The sequence below is a fragment of the Lissotriton vulgaris genome, chromosome 1_1 (genome assembly GCF_964263255.1).
Source record: "Lissotriton vulgaris chromosome 1_1, aLisVul1.2, whole genome shotgun sequence".
NCBI classification, from domain to species: domain Eukaryota; kingdom Metazoa; phylum Chordata; class Amphibia; order Caudata; family Salamandridae; genus Lissotriton; species Lissotriton vulgaris.
In genome coordinates this window covers 1130773015-1130796772 of record NC_141685.1, presented here as the reverse complement: position 1 = coordinate 1130796772, position 23758 = coordinate 1130773015, and the positions used below count along the sequence as shown (strand labels likewise).

Below are 23758 nucleotides of genomic sequence, written 5' to 3'. Positions count from 1 at the left end.
AGAAACCACCGAAAAGGAGAAAACTACAATAAAAGAGTTTTGCCTTAAAATTCTCACTGCCTTAGCTTACATAGTTGGTACATATGTAGGTGTGTAGAGTTTTAAAGGTCGGTTACTGGTATGGTATTGATATAGCACTCCTTTATCCCTTTTAAGGCTTGTATGACTTTCGCATACACGCCAGCTTTACCAAACTGGGTAGTTAGTGGGAGATTTTGAAAAAAAATTAGGGATGTATTTGTATTGTCCCCATTGGCTTATGTTGAAGCACCTAAAATAAGTACATTTTCATATGCTTAGAGTCTCACTGCGCTTAACCATTCAGAGTGGAATCGTGTCACTACAGAGGAGGAGTGTGAGAGGATGGTAGCGTGCATATATTACCTGGTATTACTTCTGATTATCAGGAGCGGCTGAACGGGGCCTGAGAGCCCACTTTTATCAGTCAGTCAAGAAATACTTTATTCGGTTCAATATTCAAAAACCATAAAAGTACAAGACATACATAGAAAATGGTCCAAAGATCACAATACAGCATTAAAAAAAAAAATATCATTCTACAGTTAAAAAGAAAATGTACAACAGTTAAGATTTCGCAGAGTAAAAAAACTTGATTCAAGTTACAGAAGGCACAGTTATGGTGGGTAATCTATGTCCAGTTAATCTTTTTTCCCAATCTCACTGCAATGGTTAAAAATTTGGCCACATTATAGATTTCCCAAATGTTTGTTAACAGTTGAAGATACAATAAAGCTGGTTTGACCTGCCTGAAACCTCTCCCCTTTAATAGGGGTATAATGAATTTTTTCCTGATATCATTAAAATGGGCACAGAAAAATAAGTAGTGGGCAGTATCCATGATTGAGTGACCATCACAGTTACATAGGTTCAGATCCAAATCCCTGGTCCAGCCAGGACGGCCAGAGATTACCAGATGGACTTTGTTCAAGCGGAACTTGGTAAGAAGATACCTGTGGTTGGAATTATTAACAACCTTCAGATAAAGTTCCGGTTCATAGTCTGAAGAGACAATCAATTGGTGGGACCGAACAGAGGGCTTTTTCAGCTCCCTGCTTTCTCTGTCCATCCCACTATACTGCAAGAAACTGCTCTTTGCCCACTTCAAATCAGCTTTCACAAGGGCGGAATGATTATGAAACATATCAGGCCGTCCCAACTTTACACATATCTGTTCAACATATTTTAGCCAGGGGATCTTATTCCAATGATCTAGTTTTAAACAGTCCTTCAGGATTTCATGATTGACTTCCAGCTCTAAGTTAAGCCACACCGATATCCATTTTAAAAGGGGGGCCATAGAGACTCGATCCTCCAAGAAATCCACCCCGCATTCCTGATGGACAATGAAGCTGGCAGTGGATCTTGGCAAGGAGAGTACTGATTTTAAAAAATTATCTTCAATCACTTGAAGGAATTTAATAGGCCTAAAGCCCCGGGTGGTGATGTGAACCGCACTATGGTGCGTGGAAGATGGCGGAGGGATCCGGAACGGTCCCACACTGGGTGGGAAACTTGAGGTGTTCCTTGCGTTCCCTTTCCGGCACTGAGATTACAGCCCCACCGTGCCCTACCCAAACTCCCTACCCCGCCGTAGTCTCTACCCGGAAGTCATCAGTCTCCCCTAATCGGTGGCACGAGGGAGCCCTGAACACTCCCTCCCCAACTCTCAATTGATCCGCTGGGCGAAGAACCCCCGCCCCTCCCCCCGGAGCAGTTATGTCCCGTTCTGAAGGCGAGGGCAGGTGAGTGAGTTAGTGTACAAGATTCAGGTCTATAGTACATACCACGCTAACATTTTGAAACGGCTAACATTTTGAAACGGGTAAGGATTTTTAGAGGGATACATTTAAGTAGAGAAACCACCGAAAAGGAGAAAACTACAATAAAAGAGTTTTGCCTTAAAATTCTCACTGCCTTAGCTTACATAGTTGGTACATATGTAGGTGTGTAGAGTTTTAAAGGTCGGTTACTGGTATGGTATTGATATAGCACTCCTTTATCCCTTTTAAGGCTTGTATGACTTTCGCATACACGCCAGCTTTACCAAACTGGGTAGTTAGTGGGAGATTTTGAAAAAAAATTAGGGATGTATTTGTATTGTCCCCATTGGCTTATGTTGAAGCACCTAAAATAAGTACATTTTCATATGCTTAGAGTCTCACTGCGCTTAACCATTCAGAGTGGAATCGTGTCACTACAGAGGAGGAGTGTGAGAGGATGGTAGCGTGCATATATTACCTGGTATTACTTCTGATTATCAGGAGCGGCTGAACGGGGCCTGAGAGCCCACTTTTATCATTAAAGCCTGAGCTTTGATCAAAAGATGATTACGTCATGGTTATTTGATCTTCGGATGAACAGTGCAGAGTGCTTTGAATGAGGTTTCTCTAGCCACACAGTCTGTGTGTAGCCTTGAGGACATGGGTGATGTAATTGTGCCTGCTCAAGTATAACACTTGTCTTGTGTTAGTATTCTTGATCCTTAGAAATTTGCTGATTGGGTGTTTTGGGAGCCCAGTGTAAAGACACTGGCATAATCGATGCATGACAACACTAGTACTCTTGCAACCAGGACCCCATTAGCTCAGGGAAGACGCTAGGCCAGAGTCTAATAGTGAATGTTACTTTGTTGGTCCATTGATTGACATGTGGTGGAAGACCATAATAACACCTGGGTGCGTTAATATTGCAGCAGTGTTTGGAGAGTCCCAATGTCCTTAGACCCGACGGTGGTAGGGTTCTTTTTTTGCTGTGTTCCATACGCGAGGATCTTTGTTTTTAAAGATTTTAGCTTCACAGGATTTTTCTGTTGCATCCTTGTGCCTATTGCCCTCAATAGTTATGAACATTTAGATGTGTCCAGATCTCATGGTTATTCTAGCTTTAGGATGAGCTGAGTGCTGCCAATAGGATTCTAGCAATTATGCTTGAGTGTGTGTTGTGTTTTCGGTCAGGGGGTACAGGGAAACATTACATAGCAAGGGAGCTATGGTTGAGCTTTTGGGGTCACCTACTCCATTAGTAAACTAGTGTGCAGAACAAAGTAAGCATGAAGATTTGGTCTCTTTCTGCATGGTATTTCTTAAACCATTTAAGAACTGTTTCTTGCTTCCCGCTTACGCTCAACATTTGGAGCAGTGGTTGACCGTGCTGAAGGCCGATGATGAGTTGAAGAGGAAGAGGGCAACCACACATTTCGAATCTATATTCTTCCTGTCATCAAAGATTGCAATTGACAACAATTTAGTGCCTTTTCCTGGCAGGAAACCAGCCTGTTTATCAAAGAGGGGGTGGTTTTATTTGAGGAAATCAGAGATTAGATTTGTATGAAAGCTGCTTTTTAAAAATTTTATAAATACGTTTTATTGTTTTCAAACCCATACATAGAACACATACACCACAATTATTGCAATAGAACCACAGTACAGATATCACAGTCCAAAGTTAATAGCCTCAACAATAAAAATATTGGATGTTTGACAATTGAAACTTGCACAGTTCAGTGTTCTTTTATGGAGAGTATTTCGAACATGAACAGTTTGCTTGAGTAGTTTTGGTGCTTGGAATATGAGTGAATGAGATGACACCGTTTTTTCTTCATGAAGTGGGACTTTAGACTGCTTACTTTTTCAATAAAATGATCAATTGGTTAATTAAAGAGCTCTTCCAAGTATTTTGATTTGGAATCCTTGCCCCAGAGCTTATGGTTTTGAAGGGCTCTTTAGTTTGTCATGGAAGATCAGAGAAACTTCTTGATAAGTTTGATCACTTGACTTCCTTTATTGTTGCTCTGTATATTATGTACGGTCTCTGTTTTTTTGTCAGTGCTGTGTGTTTTTCTTCTGTAATTTTACACCTGAATTGAATCAGCCCACCTTCTGGCGATACCAGTTTTGTGAGACTTTGTTGAAGATGTTTGTGAGCCATTGGCCCAATTGATTACCAGTCAACCAGTAGTTATTTGTCAGCAAGCTGTTCCCAAAGTACACATGGGATCAGTGTTTTCTCATGGTCTTTTCTGTGTGTTCGCATTGGAGGCTGAAGGGTAGGGAAATGAGATGGATGGTTTCAAAGTTGAGTGTTTGATGATCACCACAGTTAGCGGGAATGTTTCTTGTGACTTAAATCCATATTTGTGGTTAGAGGGCAGGGTCTTATTACTAGAATGTCTAGCCACTCTGGTAGGAGGTAAGATCCTTATTTATTGTTAGGGCCTCCGTTTACAGCAATAGCAACAAGCATTTACAATGCAACGGTCTCGCCTTTCGGAAAAGTTAGAGCTATTGGCATTGTAAATGACAAACTTTTTATTTATGTGTTGGTTTTGAAAACAGATAAATAAATGGCATTGTCATTTACAATGCCAATAGCTTACTCTGTCTCAAATGCGAGACGTATTGCATTTGCACACACACACCCACACAAGAGCCCCCCCACACACACACACACGAGGCCCACACACACAAAGAGGCCCCCCCACACACACCACACAAGAGCCCCACACACAAGAGCCCCACACACACAAGAGCCCCCCCACACACACACACACAAGAGCCCCCTCCACACACACACAAGAGCCGCACACACACACACACACTTCCCCCCCCCACACACACACAAGCCCCACACACACCCGAGCCCCACACACACCCGAGCCCCACACACACCCGAGCCCCACACACACCCGAGCCCCACACACGCAAGAGCCCCACACACGCAAGAGCCCCACACACGCAAGAGCCCCACACACGCAAGAGCCCCACACACGCAAGAGCCCCACACACGCAAGAGCCCCACACACGCAAGAGCCCCACACACACAAGAGCCCCACACACACAAGAGCCCCACACACACAAGAGCCCCACACACACACACACACAAGAGCCCCCCACACACACACACACACACAAGAGACACACACACACACAAGAGCCCCCCCCCACACACACACACACACACAAGAGCCCCCCCTACACACACACAAGAGCCCCACACGCATACACACACGAGCCCCCCCCCCCACACACACACACACAGGATCCCCCCACACACACGCACAAGAGCCCCCCCCCCCCCACACACACACACACAAGAGCCCCACACACACCCACAAGCCCCCCCCCACACACACACACACGAGCCCCCCCCCCACACACACACAAGAGCCCCACACACACACACACACAAGAGCCCCACACACACACACACGAGCCCCCCAAACACACACACGAGCCCCACACACACACGCAAGAGCCCCACACACACACGCAAGAGCCCCAGACACACATGCAAGAGCCCCCCACACATACACGTAAGAGCTCCCCACACTCACAAGAGACCCCCACAAACTTTTGTCAGCTAGCTGTTCCCAAAGTACACTTGGGATCAGTGTTTTCTCGTGGTCTTTTCTGTGTGTTCGCATTGGAGTCTGAAGGGTAGGGAAATGAGATGGATGGTTTCAAAGTTGAGTGTTTGATGATCACCACAGTTAGCGGGAATGTTTCTTGTGACTTAAATCCATGTGTGGTTAGAGGGCAGGGTCTTATTACTAGAATCTCTAGCCACTCTGGTAGGAGGTAAGATCCTTATTTATTGTTAGGGCCTCCGTTTACAGCAATAGCAACAAGCATTTACAATGCAACGGTCTCGCCTTCGGAAAAGTTAGAGCTATTGGCATTGTAAATGACAAACTTTTTATTTATGTGTTGGTTTTGAAAACAGATAAATAAATGGCATTGTCATTTACAATGCCAATATCTTACTCTGTCGCAAATGCGAGACGTATTGCATTTGCGCACACACACACCCACACACGAGCCCCCCCCACACACACACACACACACACACGAGGCCCACACACGAGGCCCACACACACACACACGAGGCCCACACACACACACACGAGGCCCACACACACACACACGAGGCCCACACACACACACACACACACGAGGCCCACACACACACACACGAGGCCCACACACACACACACGAGGCCCACACACACACACGAGGCCCACACACACACACACGAGGCCCACACACACACGAGGCCCACACACACACGAGGCCCACACACACACGGCCCACCCACACACACACGAGCCCCCCACACACACGAGCCCCCCACACACACGAGCCCCCCACACACACGAGCCCCCCACACACACGAGCCCCCTACACACACGCAAGAGCCCCCTACACACACGCAAGAGCCCCCCCACACACGCAAGAGCCCCCCACACACGCAAGAGCCCCCCCACACACGCAAGAGCCCCCCCACACACGCAAGAGCCCCCCACACACGCAAGAGCCCCCCACACACGCAAGAGCCCCCCCACACACGCAAGAGCCCCCCCACACACGCAAGAGCCCCCCTACACACGCAAGAGCCCCCCCACACACGCAAGAGCCCCCCCACACACGCAAGAGCCCCCCACACACGCAAGAGCCCCCCCACACACGTAAGAGCCCCCCACACGCGCAAGAGCCCCCCACACGCGCAAGAGCCCCCCCACACACGCGCAAGAGCCCCCCCACACACACGCGCAAGAGCCCCCACACACACACGCGCAAGAGCCCCCCCACACACACGCGCAAGAGCCCCCCCACACACACGCGCAAGAGCCCCCCCACACACACGCGCAAGAGCCCCCCACACACACGCGCAAGAGCCCCCCACACACACGCGCAAGAGCCCCCCACACACACGCGCAAGAGCCCCCCACACGCGCAAGAGCCCTCCACACACGCCCAAAAGCCCCCCCACACACACAAGAGCACACACACGCAAAGAACCCCACACACACACGCAAAGAGCCACACACACACACGCAAAGAGCCCCACACAGAGGTCAGGGGTGGCATAGAAGCAGAGTTTCACCAGCTGAGGCTCGCATGAAGCCTCTAGCACAGCCTCAGTGTCGGGATCTTTGTTTACCTTCAATAACACAAGCCCGGTCGCAAGCTCCTCTCCTCCCTTAGCCCCTGCTCGGAGGTCGTCTGATAAACTCCCCACCCGCGCCCCCCTGTCACTTGACCTCTGTTAACAGCCCGGTGCGAAACGACCACCTTCCTGGTTTAGAGACAAATCCCGTCTCCCCCTTGCGTCCGACCTTCGTCATGTTAATAAAGGTACACAAAGCCCAGCGCCTCAGCATTGTGTTATAGGAGCGCTAAAAAGTCAGAAAGCATCTGCTAGTCACCCTGGCCGCCCACCTCAATCACTTTTCAATAAATTCCACAAGGAGTAGTTTAGTGTGTGGACGGATTCAAACACAGCCTGCCCTCTCCTAGAAGTATTGTGCGTGATCTGTGAAACATATCACAAGTGGCTACTTACTGAAACTATCTGCAGTTCTACAAAGTCTTAATCACACAAGAGGAAGTAAATGAAGTGTGCTTATTGTTTATTCGGCCAGGGGTACCATTGGAGCTTTTTTAATGTTAGGAGAGAAATGCAACTAACCTGCACACGTCTCAGAAATTCACTATTAGACCAAATCTGCGTAGATCACCTGTCGGAGTGCCCGGAGTATTGGCACATTGATGCTTTCCAATACAAAACCTCGCAGCCGGGGATAAGATACAGAGGGGGTCGAGGGATCTGAGTGGCAGGCGACTGCCTCGCCCCCGCGGCTCCCAGAAGAACAGTGAAACGGTGTCCACCTTGCCCACGTCCGAATGGGCAGGATGTTGTATCTGCCGGCCAGTGCCTGCCGTCTGCTCGCCGCTGCTGCCTGTCGGGAGTGACAGAGCGCCGTGTGCGCTCGGCTCCAGATTGAACCCTCGCGGTAGAATTCACCCTGGGACCACCCCGCCATTTCTAACTCCACCATAGCAGCTGCTGAATAACTGGCGAGTGCATTCCACGAATAGCGTGGGTTACTAAGCGCGTTTTGCTATAAAGGCACAAAGCTGTGATTAAATAGTCTTTCAATTGAAACCCTTGTACGGATTGCTATGATTGAAATAGGTTTCTAACCTAAAGTGCTTCATGGACTGCAGTAACTGAATAATAAGGTTTTATATTTAACGAGCGATGTGACCGCCAGTCGCTGCATAAAATTTGCCCAAAGAGGAAGCCCTTTGCAAACAACAAGCATTGATTGATGGGGGACGCTAACACGAAGCACTTTATGAATAACAAATATTGAATAATAATAACGCCATGTAAAACACACGCCTTACACTTTCACCCACGTCCAGAAACTTGAAAGTTTCAAACCGGCATCCCGGAGCGGCCACGTCCGCTGGTTCAAGACGGCACTGCGGAGCTTCACAAGTAAGCTACTGCCTGGGCGTCATCTTCGGAGAAATGACAAAAACAAACCTTGGAAAAAATAAATAAATAAACAAACTCCCACCACTGCATGACGGAGCAAAAGGGCGGAGCTTAAAAAAACACAAACTCCCACGAATCTGCTCCCACAATGATTGACACATCTCTCTTCCAATGGCTAGCCTCCATTTATGGAGCTAGCCAATGGAAGAGAGAGGCGGGTTAAAGCCACAGTACTGGAAAACAAAAAATTTCGCCTGCACGACACTGCTGTGCAGTGAACGCCAGGCGAAACCTAAATAGGTCCTGTTGGGTCTTCAATCTCCCTACAGCTGTTCCCAGTGGCGGATGCCACAAACCAAAGGGTGGAGGGGGAGGAAACACTGGAGGGGGAACGCAGAGGGGAGAGTGCGTGAGGGTGCTAATAATAATCTTAAAAAACAAAAAAGAATTTACCTTAAGCCGCTGGCCGTGTCATGCCTCCTGTCCTAAACCTGGTCCCAGCAGCCCCTGGGACAGACTCCCTGTGTAATCCCCACGCTGCTCTCATGCAAAGAGAGCTGCACGGGGATTGGCCTGAGCGGGCTGAAAAGACTCTCCGCTTAGGACAGGGAGTCTGTGGGGTTTCTCCTGCCTGGCTGTTGAATGCAGCTAGGTTGGGGAAACCTATGTGCGCATGTGTGTTTGGCTGTCCTGTGACTGCCGGCCAAACACACATGAGCACTTAGAAGTGCACGTAGCACTTCTCCTCCACCCTCTCGTGCCCCGACCCCGCCACTCTCTGCTCGCGCTGGCTCAGAGCCGGCAAATGGAAAAAAATGATAATAGAACATAATTTTATTTATCACCTGCTGGCTTTTAGCCAGGCAGTGAGGAGATACTCCTCCGCCCTTGCGGAGGAGCTGCCACTTGCTGTCCTGTCGCATGGCTTCCACTGCAGACCACAGGCCAACTTTCTATTGCATTATTAATTCTACATTCCACTTTCGGCATTCCAGACATCATCTCAGACGTACATGTAATGGCAACACACAGGATAATACAAACCTTCCTCTCCTGCAATCAACTAATTATATTTCCTTGCTTATAATTAAAGGGACAAGCATTCACAATTACTCATTTTCCAACATGTGTAACTTACATATTCACGCAACAATGTCCTCTTAAACTCTCCAGTACCCATGCAGAGGCACAAAGGCAACAAATAGAAGTCACAGAAACTCTGAGACCAGTCAAGTCATGAGGCTCCTCACTTTACGTGTCGAAGAAAGGAACAAGACAACATGTAGGTTGTGACTACTGTTGCACAATGATCCAAGAAGTGAGAATCTTGCTACTTTCTCGGACATGAGGTCCTACCACCCCATGTCTGCACACTCACAGTGACCAGTGACGCCTCACAACATTTATGCCCTCGGGAGATGGAATCATGGATTCACAGTCCGAAGTCAGCAGGGGCACGCAACCCACCAGCTTCCTTTAACAAAGGTTTCCCCCATCATACCCCAGTCTGCATGTACAAAACACATTGCAAATGGAAAATGTAACTATACATTTGTTACCTTAACTCAAAACTCCCTTGAGCAGACTTCAGCACAAACCTGTGATCGCAATTACTCTCATTTGCAATTTCCCCAGACATCCGCATATAGGGCCCGATGTAGGTAATTCTAATTTACCACTTCTGAAATACCGAATCATACCGATTCGGTATTTAAGAAGTGGTAAATTAGAGGGGGGGGAATGTAGGAAAATCAGAAACGGTGAATACCGAATCGGTAAGATTCGGTATTTACCGATTCTGTAAATACCGAATCGGTATCCCCCATTGATTCCTATGGGCCTTGAAGCCCATAGGAATCAATGTGGAATACCGAATCGGTATTTACCGATTCGGTAAATTCCGAATTTTACAAGGGTGCAGGGGGTGTCACTTTGACACCCTCTGGCACCCCAATTCCGGACTTGTGTGCCATGTGGCACACAGACATGCCCTAAGGGCATGTCTGTGTGTCACATTGCACAGATGTGCATGCACACCTGTATTCGGTATTTCACCACCAAATAGGATTGGGTGGTAAAATACCGAATCTGACTGGCCTTTGGGACTCTTCTGAGTCCCACCTACATATGGAAGTTACCGAATCGGTAAAAATACCGATTCGGTAAATTTACCGATTCGGTAAAATAGGCCACCTACATCAGGAATGACCATTCACCGGTCGGTAACGGCCGAAATCGGCCATAACCGGTCGGTAAATGGCCACCTACATCTGGCCCATAGTTACTAAACAATGTTGCGCAGCAAACTTTCACACCTTCTGCATCTTCCACAAGCAAGGACAACACACAACACATGGGCACACAACAGTGTAACCTAACACTCTTACAAACCAACACTCAGTCACACTAGCAGGCCAGACCAATATGATCATGTGCTAAATAAAGCACATAATCTGCACCCTGTACCACACCGTCTGAAAACTGATTAGAAAAAGTAAGAATGTCTTCCGAACAATATGGTGACAGCCTCCAGTAGAAGCTTTTTTTTAAAATGTCTTTTCTATTCAGCAGTATCAATTGTACACAAAAGGTTTTCACAATGCTCTTAGTTACGCTTGTATTACACATAATATAAATATATACTGGCCTGTGTTCGGTGCGCTGACACTCCGGCTGACTTTTACCATTTGGTATGGTTGTGCCCGGCCTTCTGGAGAGGGGTGAAGGGAGAACTTACGAGGGCACTGGGCTGGGTGGTTCCTCATGACCCGATACATCTGCTGTTAGGAGTGCTTGATGGACTGGACGGCTCCCGAGCCTATAAGCGCTATTTGGGAACGGCGCTGGCGGTGGCGAAACGGGACATTGCAGCCGAATGGTCTCAGATGGAGGCACCTACACTGCGGAAATGGAGGAGGGGGTGGACTGGTGTGGGACACAGGAGGAAACTTTTCTTGAGGCCCGGGGCTGTCCAGAACTCTTTCGTAAAGTATGGGGCAAATGGTTTGGCTTGTTACCATAGTGATTGCGTTGATATGTCACTGTGTTCGGTGGGTACCAGCGACTTATTCTGCCAATGCTGATATGCTCTGCGATGTCGGGGGAGGGGGGCAAGGGTATTTTAAGGGACTATGTGACTCGCTACGAATGAATTTATGTATGTTGAAAAGTTTAATTAAAAAATTGATTATCAAAAAAATATATAAATATATATTTATAAAAATATTGAAAATTTAAATATGGCTAATTAAAAAAGCTTATTCAAAATGAGTACAGAGAATTGATATAAAATCCAAATTGGGAAATAATGTGCTCATATCTATCAATTTCTACATAAAATCACATAACCTTCTTCATCAGGAAAAAAGTGCCTTAGCGTTTCGTTTCCTCAGTTTATTAGTTCTCCTATCATATAGATATTCAAACTATCTTACGCTTTGCATTTTTGCCTGCCATAGACTGTTGCAAAATTAATGATCGTACAATTGAGATTGATATCAAAATACTCTTGCTTACTTTTTAGTAGCTCCCATTATTATCTGGAAGGCCAAATACACTATTGATGGTTCCGGTGCCACCCTTTTTGCAAGCAGCTGTCTTATAATTCCAAATATTCGGTTCCAGAGTATCTCCAATGCTGGGCAGGCATAACATATGTGACCTCAGTGCCCTGGTACCATTATGTTGCATATAAAACATTGATTTGAGACTTTGGGAAAATATTTTTGTAGAAAGTGTGGCATATAGTACAATATCCATCTGGCAAAGAATTCAATTTTCTTAAAATTGGCAGCTCTAAAATGTTTATATCCTAAAAGCAAAATCTCTGACCATTGTTTAGGGGAAGGTTTGCAGTTGTTGCTTTTTGAATTGTAAGTAAAATAAATTGGGATGACATGCATGTCCTGATGAAAAATGTGATACCCTTTGCCACTTCCTAAGAATTTACTCCTTAAAAGAAGTGTCAACACCGGCTACATAAAATTCACTAGGACTGGAGAATAACTTCTCAATTATGGGAAAAGACTAGACTCACTCTCATTCCCCTGTAAAATAACCTGATCACAGGTCTTCCATTGGTATTTTATAATAAAATCAGCTATTATTTCTAAGCCCAGCTCCTTCCGTTGTTTATTTAGTGGGCCTGATACATGTAACCCCAGGCTCTTGCAACCCTTCAACGAAAAAAAAGATGGCAGTCTGATATCTTATATTCCAGACCAATGACATTTTTTCGAAATATCTATTTTAGTACCCTTTTATATCTCGTTTTTTTGGGGTATTTCTTGTTTATTAAGAAATATGGAAGTTGTAGCTCGGCCTCCTTCAGCATTGTTCTAAGAAAAAAATTATCAAAAAACATTTGGTTATTATACATCTGGGAAATGCATTCTACTAAGGCAGCTTGATAGTATAAGCAACGTTTGGGTAATACCAGGCCCCCTGATCTTTATTTAGTTGATTATTAAACAGCTGAATACGAGGACGCTGGTTTCTCTTCAAGAACGTCCTAATTAATACATCAACCTCTTTAAAATATACCTTGTTTAACTTGATGGAAACATTTGTAAATAGAAATGAGAATAGGGGTTTAATCGTCATCCTAATTAGTGAAACTCTACCTGTAATCGATAAGGATAAAAAATACCATATCTGCAGCAATTTTTTTCCCTTTATTCAGCATAAACCTGTAGTTTGACTTAAAACAAATCAGACACATTAGATGTGACAAACTCCTAAATATTGAGGGGTCTGCATCAGCCCTTGATTTGGACTGGGAAATCCAACTGTATGGTGTTAAACAAAATAAATTCAGATTTACTGTGATCAGTCATAAATCCTCATATTAGAGTAAACTCATTCAGCTGGTCAAAAGCTCCCTAGATATTGTTCTGTTGCTAGGTAAAAAAAGAAAATATAATCTGCAAACACATTTAACTCGAATGCACCATGGTCAGGATGTAAAAGAACTATCACTTAAAAGTAATTAAACCAATGATTCAATAAAAGTAAATAAAATAGGCGACAGTGGGCCTTGGTGAGGAGTGCCGTGGAATGTTGTAATTTGTCCTGCTTTGCTAAAATTGATGATGATTCTCTCAATAGCCCTGAGCATTAATTCATTAATATTTTAATAAACTGTTCTTGAAAACCAAAGGTTCCCGGAATGTGAAACGGGGCCTACCAATTTACTAGGTAAAATGCTTTTTTAGCATCTATCATTATAATAGCAGCTTTGATATTATTCATTGTAAAATAATCGATATACTGTATCAAACAGTATTAATCATCATTGAGCTCTGGGGAAAAAATTAATTTCGATCCTTATGGATCAAATTTTGGCCAACCATAGTAATTTGATGAGTTAAAACATTCAAAAATAATTTATAATTTTCATTAAGCCGACTAATAGGCTATATGTGTTGGGGTTATTTTGCAGGTTTGACTTTTTAAGAAAACTTAATGCGTTTGATTTTGAAAATGAGCCATGGATAGAAGCATCTAAAATAATTTTATTAAACCTAAAATCCTGGAGCTAGGGAGAAAACTCCTTATAAACCTCAATAGGGATGCCATTGTTTCCATTAGCTATGGCATTTGCCATAGATGCCAAAGCCTCCTTAAATTCTTCTAATGTAACCAAGTTTACACTCTTCTGTTGATCATGCAATAGTTTCAAGAGGTGCACTGAAGCAAGAAAACTCATTATTGCACCTTCCGAAGCACAATCCGAGGCCTGATAGAGAGCAGAGTAGTGATTTAGAAAAATCTTTTGAATACCATTACTGTTAGTTGTGGAACTGTTAATAACAGGATTTATAATCTCTGATGTTAATGCTATTCCACCATACTTTCGATGCCCAGACTAAAATCTTCCCAATGTTTTCTTTTTTCATAACCTGTCTGCACAGCTGTTCTCTCACTTACTAAACCTTCTTTTAAACAGAAACATTAATGCAGATTTTGCTGAGCTCCAATTAATCGATACCAAAGGGAATGATGGACGGAGTGCTTGAGCAAATCACACTAGCCCCCAGTCAACTGATCTGGGTTTAATCCATCATCATTCTTTATCTCACTCCACCACCCCATTTCAGACATGGCCATATGCAAATCAGTCTGACCCTGTGCCTCATGGGAACAGTCCAGCCCGAACTGCCAAGACATGTCTTCCCTGGACCGGAAACAAGCATCCTGGGTCCGGTTTCAGATTCATAATCCTAATCAGCCAGGCTATCTTGAATCCAGTGGTAGTGAGCAAGGGACCCACGTCTGGGCATACCCTGCCAACTCAGGGCGAACAAAGCGATACCAAAGGGGATGATGGACGGAGTGCTTGAGCAAATCAAACACTCACCCCCCCGTCAACTGATCTGGGTTTAATCCATAATCATTCTTTTTTGCTCAAACGCTCCGTCCATCATCCCCATTGGTATCGCTTTGAGCTCAAATGAATGCCTTGCTTGTGGAAAATGTCCGCAATTCTAAACTTAACAGCATTTCTCTATCTAAATTCTCCTGTAGAATCTTGATTTCCTAGTTATGCAGTTTGTTTTTCTTTTGCTTTGTATGTGATCACCTGGCACCTAAAACGTACTTCAAATGTTTCCCAAACAGTTATTATTAGGGCAAAAATATATTGAGCTGATAAAATACCTCAATAGACATCTGTGTTTCCTTCTTACAGTTGTAAGTGAATGACCGGGATCTATCAAAATTTCATCTATTACCGACACTCCTACTCAGTTCAACTTGGAGCTTAATTAAATCTACTGAATGATCAGAATATAAATGTCTGAGAATTTCTGTGTTTATTCTAATTAATGATTGAGCGATTTAAAAAAGTAATTCCTTGAGGCTAATTTAAATTGCTTAAAAAAGCAGGTATATTGTCTATTAAAATTCTTGAATCACCAGGATTCTAGCAGACTGTAGTCAAATTTGATTCTCTCAATGTCCGCAGCTGTCTAAAGTTTTTTTGATTGTTTTTTAATCTTTATGCGATGCATACATCTCCGGGGTCTGTAAAATGATAAATTAATCTCCCATTATGATAGGGCCATTCGAGTTCATAAATAAGGTCTAAATCTGTTGTATAGCTGCATTCTCATCTTCTTTAGGGCAGTAATAATTTATAAAATTGAATTGCTGTGAATCCAACGAGCTATCACCCACAGCCACCTTCCAAGATTCTTGTTTTAACAGTCACACTTTCCCAATTAGCAGCTCTTTAGAAATATATCGCTACTCCTCTACATAAAACTCCTGCTGATGAATTATCATCATTGCCAGTGTCTTTTAGCCATGTTGTGCAACAGCTTAACTGCTGTTCAGCATGGCTAAAAGCTAGTGGTTTGGAGTAGAGAGGTGGAGATTGGCATTGTGTTGAGTGGCATAGACATAAGTGGAGTGAGGCACATTCAAGTGGCTTAAAGTAGGGTGATGTAGAGTACTATATGGTGAAGTTAAATGAGTGGAGTGGGATTTTGTGATGTGGAGTAGCACACAGTGGTGTAGACTGGCATTGCGTGGAGTGTGAATACACAAGAATCACTAACCTAACAGTTATCTGACCTAATGAACCTCATAGTTTGTATGAAACAAAGTACATTTCTTAACAGATGTATATCAGATAATACAAAGTCTATGATTTCCAATATCCCTGCTGAGTAACCGAAAGTCCTATTTTAATATTGCATTGATAAATGCAGACCGGTAATGTTTCGACTTGAAATCAGTACAGGACACAATATTTCCTTTAAAAGTAGTCACATGGGCGTGGCCAAGATGGCGATCTGGCAGGTCGCATTTCCGTGGCTCTCCGCTCCCGCCCGGCATAGCTCTGCCGATTTGGAGACTGGGTGGGCACTGGAGCCTGTCGAGGCTTCCCAGGGGCTGCGCCAGCAACGGGGGTTCCCCGAAGTGCAAAACCCCCGGAATTAGAGGCTGAAATGGAGGCTGCACGGAGTGGCTCTGTAGAGGAGACGAACGGCTGGCGATCGCCTGGTGAGGTTGGCGCGGTGCTGTCGCTGCGATCAGCAGCCCCTGAGCCCAGGGGTGGGACCGCTAAAGGATATTGAGCTGCGATATCAGCCGCTCCCGGAGTGGGGCTTTGCTGTCCAGGCCCGGTGGGGTTGAGTCTGGATCCTGTGAGCCTAAGCGAAGCCCCGGTTGCAAGAGTCTGGGTGGGCCTCACCTGCCGGCAGTCCCCGCCACCTAGAACTGCACGCGGAGCGGCCTTGAGGGGAGAGATAACCAGCTGAAGGTCATCCAGAGAGGCTGGGAAGGTACAGCCATCGGCGATGTGGGCAGCGGGCCTCTGAGTCCAGAGGAGGGACTGCTGAAGGAGGTAGTGCACCGGGCGGCGGACCGGCCGCACCCGGAACGGGGCCCTGCTGGCCGCACTTGCGGCAGTGAGACCTGATCACATGTGCATATGCACGAGGCCTCAGCTGCCACGGTCTAAGTGGGTCCCGCACATCCCTGGCCCCTACTGCCTGATACTGCGTTGTGGAAGCGGACCCTGGAGAGACTGGAGCCTAAAAACCGAGAGAAGAGCGGCTGGGCTGCGGGGGCAGAAGGGACTGAAGCAGCGACGATCCAGTTACTGTTACCCTGGTGAATGCGAGGCACCCACCCGGGGCCCAGGTCATTAGAGAGCAGCCGAGGGCAAGAAAACATCAGACCCCCCCTCTCCCCCCCCCCCCCCCCCCCAAGCATTGGGAGCAGCCTGGAGGGATAGAGCTGAGGTGGCTGGCCCGGGCGGCCTGCGGGGGAACGGGATCACTGAGGACGTCCTCACTAGGCATGAACCTACCCTAGTTGGTAGTAGCAATGCGGAGCCATGGCGGCCACCAAAGGCAGAAAGGACAGACCGTGAAAGACCTGCTGCTCAAGTAAGCGACTCTCCTACTCAGTGAGGGCCAATCCATAGCGAAGGGCATGGAGGAGGCCAAAGGAGCGGAGGGACCGGAGGCCTCAGTTAGCCGATCCTTTCTAGAAACGCCTTTCTCCTCCCTACGGGAAGATCTGTCTGCAGATCTGTGGGAGTTAGGCCGAGGCGTAGACTCACTGGGAGAGAGGGTTACTACCCTAGAGGAGCAAAAAACAGGGCGTCACGGGGAACTCGAGAGCCTTCAACAAAAAGTACTCAAGCTGCAGGAACAGAATCTTGTCCTTCAGGCCCACACAGAGGACCTGGAGAACTGGTCCCGGTGGAACAACATCCGCATCCACAGGGGGAAGGGGACTGCAACATCGAAGCACTGGTGGTGGACCTCTTCCCCTCAATCCTAGGTGAGCCTCCAGAATTTTCAGTCACACTGGACCGCATTCATAGAGTAGGCCATACGAGAGTAGCCCTGGCCCCTCCAGAGTTCATTTTGACCTGTTTGCACAATTACCAGCTAAAAGAACGTATACTTTGTGAAGCTAGAAACAACACAGATTTCCAATACAAAGGTATAAAACCTATACTATATCAGGATTTGTTAGCCTCCTCCTTAATTAAGAGCAAGTCATTCCACCCAATCACGACCCACCTAAGAGAATACGGCATTAAATACTCCTGGGGGGCACCCCTTTCGATTGATCTTACTTTTTAAGGGCGAGCTCAGGCAGATTTGCTCTCTCTCAACAGCTTACAAGCTCCTGAACATCGAGGAACCCACAATGGACAGGCCGCAGCAGTCTAACCAAAGCCTCAGACGCCGAAGTGGTCACGGATGGACCACCATCAAACCGCCTAGCCCGTCATCGTGCCCTGATTCGGACACTATGGCCAGGGAACGGCAGGCGGTTCTGGCATCCCTGACTGTAGCTTCTCCGGAATAAACACAGAGAATCTGAAGAAGAGCACTAGCGGTCAGTTATTTGCTTCCTTGCCCTTTGTTGGGACTGCTTCAAACATGAGCATGGGCTGTGCCTGGGGGGGAGCGGGAAGGCACCAGCCACTGGTACCCCATACTTTTTCTCCTAGGAGCCGTAAGGAGGCATTGACTGTCAGATGATTCTTCACCATATTCATACAGTTATGGTGGGGTTTTGTTACTTTGCCTTGGTGGGCTCCCCCCCCCCCCCCCTCTTTATGCCTCCTCCGTCTCACACATACGCATATGGCTTCTGCTAGACCTAATCCTCGCACATATGATTTCACTTATTCACAGGCATCATAGACACATATCAATGCCCCACCTCAATGGCGCATCCAGACCCTAGCATACATATCGATGAGTGTTAAAGTCCTAGCCATTAATGTAAAATGGCTTAACCCTACCAAACGAAGGGCCATCATGTCCTACTTAGAGAATTTGAATGCGCATATATGTTTACTGCAGGAGACCCAACTATTGCACAGTGATACCCATAGATTACGCTCCAAGGCCTTCCCACAGCAATATTTCTCCTCCCTTCTCGCGAAGAGGGCTGGAGTTGCTATCCTTATATCGCGCAACTTTTCTGGGGTGGTGGGTAACTGGGGGCAAAGGTATCCGAGCTCAAGGGGAGACTCTTGGTTCTTTCCATAGACATGCACACATTTACGCTCGCCACTATTTACACTCCTAATGAGGGTCCAGAGAGATTTCTCTGCATGGCGGTTGCAGACCTAACCTCCACCCCGGACCGGCGGATACTTATTGGGGGCGACCTGGACACAGTGTTTAGCAGCCACTAGGATCGCTCAGCTCAGAGACGGGGTCAGACTGGGGCCTTGTCCGAGAGCAGGCAACAGTGGCTACAAGACCTGGGGCTTGTGGATATCTGGCGCCACTTACACCCTTGAACAACCGATTACACCTTCTACTCCCACTCCCATAAGACCTATGCCAGGTTAGATTACTTTTTAAGTTCCCGGTCCCTTCTCTCCTTGGCGCAAGATTCAATCATCAAACCTCAGGCGCTATCTGACCATGCAGCATTAACTATAACACTGATATTCCCCCTTACACCCCGGCCATCATTTCCTGGAGGCTAAGGGACACGCTCCTCCATCGCCCTGAAATCATTGCACTCTTAACTAAGACGCTCAAGGACTTCTTATCTGGTAATGGTACCCCGTACACCTCTATAGTGTCCTTATGGGAAACGCTTAAATTAGTGGCAAGGAGTGACTTCATCGCCACGTCCTCAGCAGACAATAAGATTCACAGGGAGAAAAGGTAGGAGCTCTCCAAACAGGTCCTAGAACTAGAAGGAATATACAAAAGGACTGGGACACCTCAGGTATGGAAACAGTTACAAGCTGCGCTAACCCAGCTAGCTAGCCTTGACCTGGATGGAGCGGAATACGCTGCCCTACACTTAAAACACCTGTTTTATACGGGGGACAGATGCAGCTCACAAATTATGCGCTGACAGGCAGTGACAGTTCAAAAGATCTGCGAGATACACGACGTCAAATATACGCAAGAGGCGGATATATCTCGTGCAATCAGAGATTTGTATGCAGAGCTATACTCTGCGCAGCTAATACCAGAACAGAACTTCCTTAAATATCTTCGGGGTAGAACTCATTCCCGCCTAACGCCGGATCAGGCCTCCTCCCTTGATAGCCCAATCCATGTCGAGGAAGTTATCTCAGCTGTAGCCCGGCTTAAAATTCTCAAATCCCCAGGCAGGATGAGTTAACAGCTATTTTTTACAAAACATTTTGCTTCATTTTAGCCCCGATACTGACACGACTCTTTAATGCAATCGGAGACACCTCTGAGATCCTGCCCACCATGCTGTTGGCATCAGTAGTTGTCCGCCCTAAGCGCGGCAAGGACAGTCGGTACTGTGCTTCCTACAGGCCTATATCCCTGTTGAACATCGAACGTAAGCTTTTCACGGGGATCCTAGCGGCTTGATTGGGGCAGTTAATGCCAGGATTAATAGACCCTGATCAGGCCAGATTTGTGGTGACCAGATAATGTAGTGATAACACTAGGAGGCTGCTCCACCTTCTGGGCAAGGCACACCTCCAGTCAGTGGAGCGAGTGGTGCTGTCTGTCGAGGCCGAAAAGGCGTTCAAGAGAGTGCATTGGTCCTCCTAGAGGCCACCCTGGAGCAGTTTGAGGTAGTAAGCCGCTTCTGTAGGTGGGTGTTAAGCAGCTATAGCCATCCCTCTACCACTGTCCGGGTAAATGTTTTTATTTCAGTCCCTTTCCCGATAACAAGAGGAACTTGGCAAGGCTGTCCACTCTCCCCACTGTTGTTTGCCCTATACATGGAGCCGTTAGCACAGAGGGTGTGGGAGAACCAACAGATAATGGGGGTTCACTTTGGGGGAGAGCGCCACACCCTCCGCCTGTACACGGACGATGCAATCGTCACGTTTGAGGCCCGTACAATTTCGATACCGGCTTTCCTCACTGAACTAGAGATGTTTTCGGCTGCATCGGGCTTCCGAGTCTACGTGTCAAAAGCGCAAATCCTAGAGTTCTCTCTACAGCCCCCTACTATCGCCATCTTTAAACAGGCTTGTCCTATTCGGTGGAATCAGAAAGCCATACCTTACCTAGGCATTAAACTTTCGCTATCCACATACTGTACCTTTTTCAGACATTGCCCGTAGAGCCAAATCACCTCCCACCCCCCCTCGGCATGCTGAAATAGCTTCAAAATGAGTTCCTTTCCTTTGTTTGGGCAGATAAGAAACCAAGGATGAGCAAAGATATGAGCTTCAGACCCCCAGGGGGATCCCTAATTTGGATTGCTACTATAAGGCTACTCGGCTATGACCCTTGCGAGAGTGGTCTGAGAAGGAATCCGAGAAACACTGGCTATTCATGGAGCGAGCACTGGCTGGCCAGTCCCTGTGGAAGATCCATTTCCTTTGTAAAGCCTCTCGGCCCCCTGGGCTATAAGGATTTTCAATCACACGGGCTACCCTAAAGGCTTGGGATGTAATAGCTACATGTAGTGGCCTTACTACTTTCCCATCACCACTAAGCCCCATAACCAATAACCCTGACTTCAACCGGGGCCTCGACCTGGTAGCTTTTAGACACTAAGATGGGGAGGGGCATAGTTCAATATGTAAATTTTTTTTTTATGCCGCAGGACCACTGTTTTTGGAATATTTCCGATCTGACTTTGCAATGCCCAAAATCGAACGAAATCATTACCAGCAGATACGCCACTGGATAATGCAACCCCCAGAAACACCAGGTAGCGGAGAGAAGGCTCACCCCTTATCAGATGTGGCTACTCTCCAAGCAGTCAAATAAACAGCTCATTGCGGAGCTCTATCACATGCTACGCACCCCGGAACAGCTGCCCAAATCCACAGGACAGAAGAGATGGGAGATAGAACTGGGGCGGACATTATCTCCGAAGGAGTGGGGGGATATCTTTTACAGGGCCAGACATTCGGCGCACAACATTTCTAGTATGGAGTCTGCTACTAAGAAAACAACATACTGGTATCTCCCCCCCTCCCCCCCCCCCCCTCTCCTACCCTCATAGGAGCGACCCAGCCGCTCCTCGGGATGGCTGGAGGGGGTGCGGGCGGAGGGCACACCGATTCACCTGCTATAGGAATCTCCCACTTTTACACTGTACTGGGAACAGATTTTAGATGAGCTCGATAAATACTTCGACACCATCTTTTTCCTGCACCAACTGACTCGCACTGGAGAGGAAAGTCCCCATTTACCTGGTGCTGCTCATTGTCAGAAGACCTTTGCCTTGCCCACAGCGCTAGCAGGAGCTGCTTCATCTCCTCTAGTCAGTCCTCATTGGGCACCATAAAATATAAATAATTCACACCGGACCCTCCAGCGGTATGCACCAGTCTGTGTCAGTCAGCTCATTATAGAACTCTTATTGATCAAGTGTCAGTAATGCTCCTTAGGTCACAATTGCATGTATTACTGCCTGAAACTCTGGGGGTCACTTCTGAGTTCTTTTTTTTACTGTAAAAGACATTTCCTGCTGCTTCCCACTTTCTCCACAATGCTATCTTTATAACACTATCATTGTCCTTAGGCTCGGGATCATACATTGGGATTCATCACCTCCATTCAGAACCCTCCTCAGGTAGCTTGTTGTCTGTGCCAGACCTTGCCCTCCTTCCTCACCTAGCTCCTTTTGCCCAGCAGCTTGAGCTGACCTCACTTGACAATGGATTTAGAGGTGGGCAGCCCCAAACTGGTTCTCCGTGGTTTCAGAGTCATCTTTTTTCTGACGACCAGCCTGCATCTCTGGCTGAAACAGCTGAAAACTGCCACCAAAGTATTTAGGCATTTTCACGCAGGTTCTTCACTCCTCTCCAAAAGGTTGTGGCCAGAGGGTAGGGTCTTCATACAAGATCAGGAGCCACTCGGGTAGAAGGCAAATAATTTCATGTTAGGCTCTTGGTTTACAGTAACAGTAGATTGGTCCCGTTGGGTCTTAATCCTCCCTCCAACACTCCTTATCTCCTGTTTTCCACCACAAATCTATTACATCATTCAGTTTCAACATTCCAAACATCAGCTCAGACATACAGAAAATGGGAAAAGACGATATTACAATCAGTCTTTTAGAGCGCTGTGACGTATGGCTTGCCAAATAAGTTGCTGCAGTGACTAGTTGGAGGAAGTCAAAAGCTTCTTGCCTCGTTCAGACACTCTATCGTCTTTATTTGATCAAAAGTTATTCATAAAAGGCACTGAAATTAACAACTTGATGCAAAACAAAGAATATTGAGCCGCGTCCATTCATATTTCAAAATGTCTGATGAGCTACTTTTGGGAATCAACAATGTGGTTATGCTTGGAGCAAGACATGCACAATCACTAGTAGTTTAGGGACAGGGTGTGTCAAATGGCCAGTGATAAGCACAACAGCTGGACCTCCATGGAGAGAAGTCTGTGAAAAGAGTTCTGGTGTTTATGAAATGATACCGTGGTGTCCCAGTGGACAGAGCAGTGCCCTGATTGCAAAGTGAGTACGAAAAGAATGAAAGTAGGTGATGGCTGTCCTGAGAGCTTTTAAACCCTTTGGAAAACTTGAAGGAAGATCTGTTGGGAAAGTATAGGTCACACAAAGTATTTGCCGTGGTGTAGGAAGATGTGGGAACCAAATGATTTGAAGGTTGTATTCGTGAGGGAGCGCACAGGGGTGTTTGGGAGATTCTTTCAGGAGTGGGATTTCTTTCTTACTCAGTCACAGATAATTGAGTTCAGTTAACCGGACTGAAAATCCTGAGTTTTCTCTATAGTAATAGGGTGAAGCACAATAAGACATTTGACCTACAGCCCAAAGTCTAATATGATCATTGAGTGTGCAAAACGTTAACGGGCTTTGGCAATGCCAATAGGTCTTGGCAGTCGGAGAGCTATAGACGTTGGTAATGATAATGCATTCTGTACATTTTTTTTTTTTTTTAAACAGACCCTGAGCCGTACACAAATACATTACCATTGACAACGTCTATGTCTCTCTGTTTGCAGACACCTACTTGCTTTGCCAATGCTTGTTGTTTTA

At 46.4% G+C, this 23758-nt stretch overlaps 1 protein-coding gene across 1 annotated transcript in view; it reads left to right on the top strand.

Annotated features, from left to right (window-relative positions):
* The first annotated feature begins 1465 nt into the window (after window positions 1-1465).
* Window positions 1466-23758, top strand: part of NR4A1 (nuclear receptor subfamily 4 group A member 1) — a 90776-nt gene continuing 68483 nt past the window's right edge. The window contains exon 1 of the mRNA XM_086963783.1: window positions 1466-1763. The gene's annotated coding sequence lies outside the window, so the exon portion shown is untranslated. The remainder of the gene's footprint in view (window positions 1764-23758) is intronic.